We start from the raw sequence: 6000 nt of genomic DNA on the forward strand, positions 1-6000 counted from the left end.
ATTTAGCTTTTCTAATAGCAAAAAGATACATATAATGGCAATCTGAAAAACTGCATGGGGTCACCAAATGGATACATGAGAGGAAAACCATTGTACCTGTCTCTCTCCTTTGAAGCATCAGAAATGGTCATGGCTGGAGATGCTTGGCTGGCTGGTTCATGCTTACATGCTCAGGTTCTAACTGATTGCCATATGTGGTGTTGGGAAGGTCAGATTGGCAGGGGCCTTTTGGAGTTTTTTCCACTTTCCTCTAGCATGGTATGCGGGGTCAGTTGCTAGGATCATCTGGGTATATCTTAGTTCATAGAATCATAGAAGATTAGGGTTGGAAGAGACCTCAGGAGGTCATCTAGTCCAATCCCCTGCTCAAAGCAGGAACAACACCAACTAAATCATCCCAGCCAGGGCTTTGTCAAGCCAGGCCTTAAAAACTTCTAAAGAGGGAGATTTCACCACCTCCTTAGGTAACCCATTCCAGTGCTTCACTACCCTCCTAGTGAAATAGTTTTTCCTAATATCCAACCTAGACCTCCCCCACTGCAACTTCAACCATTGCTCTTTGTTCTGCCATCTGCCACCACTGAGAACAGCCTAGCTCCATCCTCTTTGGAACCCCTCTTCAGGTAGTTGAAGGCTATCGAATCCCCCCTCACTCTTCTCTTCTGCAGACTAAATAAGCCCAGTTCCCTCAGCCTCTCCTCATAAATCATGTGCCCCAGCCCCCTAATCATTTTTATTGCCCTCCACTGAACTCTCTCCAATTTGTCCACATCCTTTCTGTAGTGGGGGTCCCAAAACTGGATGCAATACTCCAGATGTGGCCTCACCAGTGCCGAACAGAGGGGAACAATCACTTCCCTTAATCTGCTGGCAATGCTCCTACTTATGCAGCCCGATATGCCGTTAGCCTTCTTGGCAACAGGGGCACACTGCTGACTCATATCCAGCTTCTCCTCCACTGTAATCCCCAGCTCCTTTTCTGCAGAACTGCTGCTTAGCTAGTTGGCCCCCAGCCAGTTGCAGTGTATGGGATTCTTCCATCCTAAGTGCACGACTCTGCACTTGTCCCTGTTGAACTTTATCAGATTTCTTTTGGCCCAATCCTCCAATTTATTTAGGTCACTCTGGACCCTATCCCTACCCTCCAGCGTATTTACCTCTCCCCACCACTACGTGTCATCCGCGAACTTGCTCAGGGTGCAATTACTCCCATCATCCAGATCTTTAATGAAGATGTTGAACAAAACCGGCCTCAGGACTGATTCCTGGGGCACTCCACTTAATACTGGCTGACAACTAGAAATCAAGCCTGATCGCTACCCATTGGGCCAGACTTTCTAGACAGCTTTCTATCCACCTTATAGTCCATTCATCCAATCCATACTTCTTTAACTTTCTGGAAACTTTTATCAAAAGCTTTGCTAAATTCCCTGCTATTGCAAGGGCCTTGCACATTGGTGCACCTTGGTCCCGCCTATTCTCTGCCTGTGACACACAAGATTTAATCTCCTGAGGACTAGTACAGTAAAACCTACCAAGAGTAACCACTCGTGGAAGTTAGCAAAAGTGGTTGCTTGTAAGAAGAGGTGGTCTGTCTTCAAAAGTTTGTTGTAAAATCGGCACTTTTGTACAGAAAGGCTACTATTATTTCCTATGTTTCATGTTTAACTTTAATTGCCTCATAAATGAACACTACATTATGCAATACAGCACTGTACTGTATTTAAAATCTCTTGGATTTATGAATACAGTAGTACCATACAGTATACCAAAATACAGAGCATTTCTCAAACTGGGGCTCCCGACCCAAAGGGGGATAGCAAACCTATTTTAGGGGGGACGTGGTATTGCCATCCTTACTTCTGCACTGTCTTCAGAGCTGTGTGGCTGGGGGAGCGGCAGTTTCTGGCCGGGCTCTCAGCTCCGAAGGCAGTGCCGCCGTCAGCAGCAGTGGAGAAGTAAGTGTGGCAATACCATACTATGCCACCCTTACTTCTGTGCTCTGCTAACAGCAGCTCTGCCTCCAGAGCTGGACACCCAGGCAGCAGCCACTGCTCCCTGCTCTGCCTTCAGAGCTGGGCAGATGAAGAGTGGTAGCTGCTGGCTGGCCGCCCAGCTCTGAAGGCAGTGCCGCCGCCAGCAGCAGCGCAGAAGTGAAGAAGATTGATTTCTTTTACAGGTTTGTATTTATGGATGGGAGTAAGAAAATGTGGTCGCTGGTCACTGATGACAGGTCGTCGCTCTTCACAGTTAAATTACAGGGGGAAAATGTTCTGTGGGCCTAGGCAAGTAGATACTCGTGTCACGTGATCTCTCTTCAGAGGTAGTCGCTAAAGTAGGTTTTACGGTTCTTTGGTCTAATTCTGGTGGTTGGGTTTGGCGTGTGTGTGCTGCGTGATGCTGGTGGCCTGTGATATACAGAAGCTCAGACTAGATGATCTGGTGGGTCCCTCCTAGCCTTAAACTGTGTGACTCTGGCCATCTATATGGCTAGAGACAATGAAGCAGACTGATTTTTTTTTTCATGGACTGATAGGCACGCGCTGGCAAATTATTGTGTGAAAACTTAACGGAAGACGCCTCTACAAATCCCTGATTCCTACCTGCATGCTAAATTACACTCTGGAAATTCTCAACCCTTAGTCTCTGCTCCTTGGATGTTCAGAATGTGTCTAACTTTTGCTTGAGTAACAAAATGACACAAAATTGCATTGGCTAGTGAGGCTGTTTAGAAATATAGTGACAAAGAAATCATCTGTAATTTGTATAACTTGATTAATTGGAATTCTTAATTTAAAAAAACCACATCCAGAAACAAAAATCACCGTGAACCGAAACCTGACAAGAAGAGACTGGGAAAAGTGATTCATGCTCAGAAACAAATCTCCCCTCTGCCTGTTACAGTATGGCCAGTGCTATAATATGCATCTTTCCACTCCTCTTTTTTGTGAGCTTTAAAGCTGGTACTCAGTAACATCAGTCTACAATTTTACTTTCTCTGGACTCATCGGAATGGAGCGAGGACTGTTCCCTCAGTTATAAATATCTTTGGTTGCATAGACTTGGAAAAGCAATGGCATTTTTAAAAAACAGCCACTGTGTCTGCATCACTTGACAACGTTGGCTGTTTGGCACTGCAAACCCAAAAGTTCTCCCTGAGCTACATTGGAGTCTCCCATTTTGTTTGGCTCATGTAATCGGATTGAGGCCTCATTTTGTACACTGCTGGTTTACAGCCAAGCACCTGTGGGCACCAGTGGTAACATTTTTCATACACAAAACCCTTTTATCCAATGGAGTTTTGTACATGCAAACCCCAACACAACTGCACAGACACGTTTGTGCTGGGAAAGTGTGTGGAAAATTGCGCGTGCATAAGTGGAGACTTGAGGATGCAGTGAAAATCAGGTCGTTTATCCCTAAAGTTTTCATGGTTTTAGTAAGTCATCTTATCAATGCACCTTCCATTCCCTTTCTTCCGCAACCCCAATAGAGATTGCCCAACAAAGCTCATAGTCTAGAGCAGAGGTTCTCAAACTGTGGTCTACAGATCACCAATGGTCCACGAGCTCCATTCAGGTGATCCTCGGATAGAATGAAGGACCACCAACATAATTAGTGGAGTTGCGCAGGCATTGCTCCACTAATTAGGTGCCTGGACACTGGAGAAGATGCACATGTAAGGTGAGGTGGTGGCCTTGAGGGGAATAGGATGTAGGTGGGAGAGGGCAGTGGGGTGAGAAGAGGGGGTGAGGGGAATTTGGGATGTGCAGGGCTGCGGTGGCCAGAGAAAGAGGCGACTTTCCCCAGCTCCAGGGCTGTGGCTGCCGGGAAGAGACCGCCCTCCTTCCCAGCCTCAGCTCTGTGGCTGCTGTGGCAGGGGAGAGACCCCCCTCCTTCCCAGCCCCAGCTTGGGGGCTGCCACAGCGAGGGAGAGAGGGCACATCCTTCGCGTTAGAAAGGTAAGACTACTGATATTAAAATATGAGTTGTGTGTGCTTTTATTTGTAGAACAAAAAAAGTTAATTATTATTAAGGTTTTTTTATATAGCGCTTTTATCCGAATTGCTTTACAATAGTTAGCTAACAGTACAAACAACATTTGGAAAGATCATTAAGTGGTCCGCCGAGACCCTCAGCAATTTTCAAGTGGTCTGTGGGGGAAAAAAAAAAGTTTGAGAACCGCTGGTCTAGAGTTTAAGAGCTGCTTTATTTATTTAGTCATTGCAAATCATTACTGGAAGTTTAAGAAACTGTTTCCAGAAGTAGTTTAATGACATCTAAATCATTAGTGCGTGGAATGAAGTCTGCCAATATGGTCTAATAAACAGTGATAGAGACTCCTTCCCAGTCCCCGTCCCCTGCTCCCAATCATTTCTACATGAAATTAAGGGGTACTTCCATCTTCAGTGGCGAGAGTGCTGAGGTGATGACAGTGTTGTGGACCAGTCGATCCTCTCTCCATTTTTTTATCATGTCATTGACTGGGGTTCATTTGTTTTGAATTTCAGGCTGGCCATGGACTTCAAGTGCTTTTAACCATGTTTGAAGAATGTGGATTGCGCAAATTGCTCTGTAAACTACTTTCGCCCGCCCCAACAAGCTGTTGCATCCCATTGAATGTGCCTGTCCCAAGACACATGTCTGGGCTTTGACGCAGATCTAGCTCTGCTCAAGTGGTGCTTAGTGCCAGAGCTCAACAAGTCAGTTATCCCTGAAAGGGTTTTTGTTTCAGTCTCGGCTGAACTGGGATGGTCCAAGGGATGTTTTGAGGAACTAAAAGTAATAGTGGTATCAGTGATCCTGTAATATTTACCCAAATGACTCCATTTGTAAATCAAATCCATCTCAAAAAGTGGTCCGCCGAGACCCTCAGCAAATGACCTGGCCGGTTCAGCGAGGTATGTGCTGTAGTCGGCTTTTACACGGCTTTCTGCTCCCAAGAGTCAGGACCTGCTGCCGTTTCTACTGTACACACAATAGAAGCTTTATTCTGCATTGCTGAATCCACAGCCAGTCTTGGCCCTCATGTCCTGGGTCTTGGGCACAGAAGGTAAAAACAGAACCACTTTCTTTGGATAAAATTCATTGAAGCCACCAAAATTCCCAAGCTGTACGAAGTCACCTCCTGAGGTAGTTCACCCTCAGTCCAGGAAATGCCTTCACCAACCTGTTCCCCTTCTCATAGCTACAACCCCTCCCACCCTTCCTTAATGATGATTTACACATTAGGGGGATTTCAATGCCAGGATCTCATAATATTTCACAGATATTAATAAGAGAGGCCTCACATCACCATTAAGTGTTGTTATTCCTATTTTATAGATAGCAAAACTGAGGCAACAGAGAAGTTAAGTGGCAGTGGAAGGAATAGAAGCCAGGTAACCTAATTCTGTGGTGTTTGTATTGTAATAGTGCCTGCAGGCCTCAACTCCCACTGGACCCCATGGGGCTAGACACCGTGCAGTCACATAGTAAGAACAGTCCCTGCTGCAGAGAGCTCACGTTCTGACTAGACAGCGCAGACAAAGGATGGTTTAGCTTTAGTTATGTAAATATAGTAACACAGCCGACAGCACGTGTTGGTTATGTGTCTGTCTGGTTGTCTTTCAGATGCAGATCTGTACTGTACTGACACAGAACCATTTTGTGAAGACACACACAGGTATAGTCCTGAAAAGAAACTAAACTGCATTTGGTCTGGCTGTTTGTTCTGCTCATTCTCCTTTCGGGTGACTAGGTGTACAAGTGCTCCCTGGAGAGGAGATTAGAGCTGACTGATGAAGAAATCCACTGGGAACATTCCAGGTGAATGAGGCCCTCATGATTTTCTTAGAAATATAACCTGCGTCAGTCACCCTACTTAGTGCTCAGTCTACCAGCTCAAAAGTGAATCTATTCAAACAATGGCTGCTATAAAAGTCTGGCAGAAGCTAGCGCGGAGCATGCAGGGTCTTGATCCCTCAGCATAAGAAGGGGTCATAGCTCCTGCATCGAAAG

This window comes from Mauremys reevesii, linkage group 2 (assembly GCF_016161935.1).
Source record: "Mauremys reevesii isolate NIE-2019 linkage group 2, ASM1616193v1, whole genome shotgun sequence".
NCBI lineage: Eukaryota > Metazoa > Chordata > Testudines > Geoemydidae > Mauremys > Mauremys reevesii.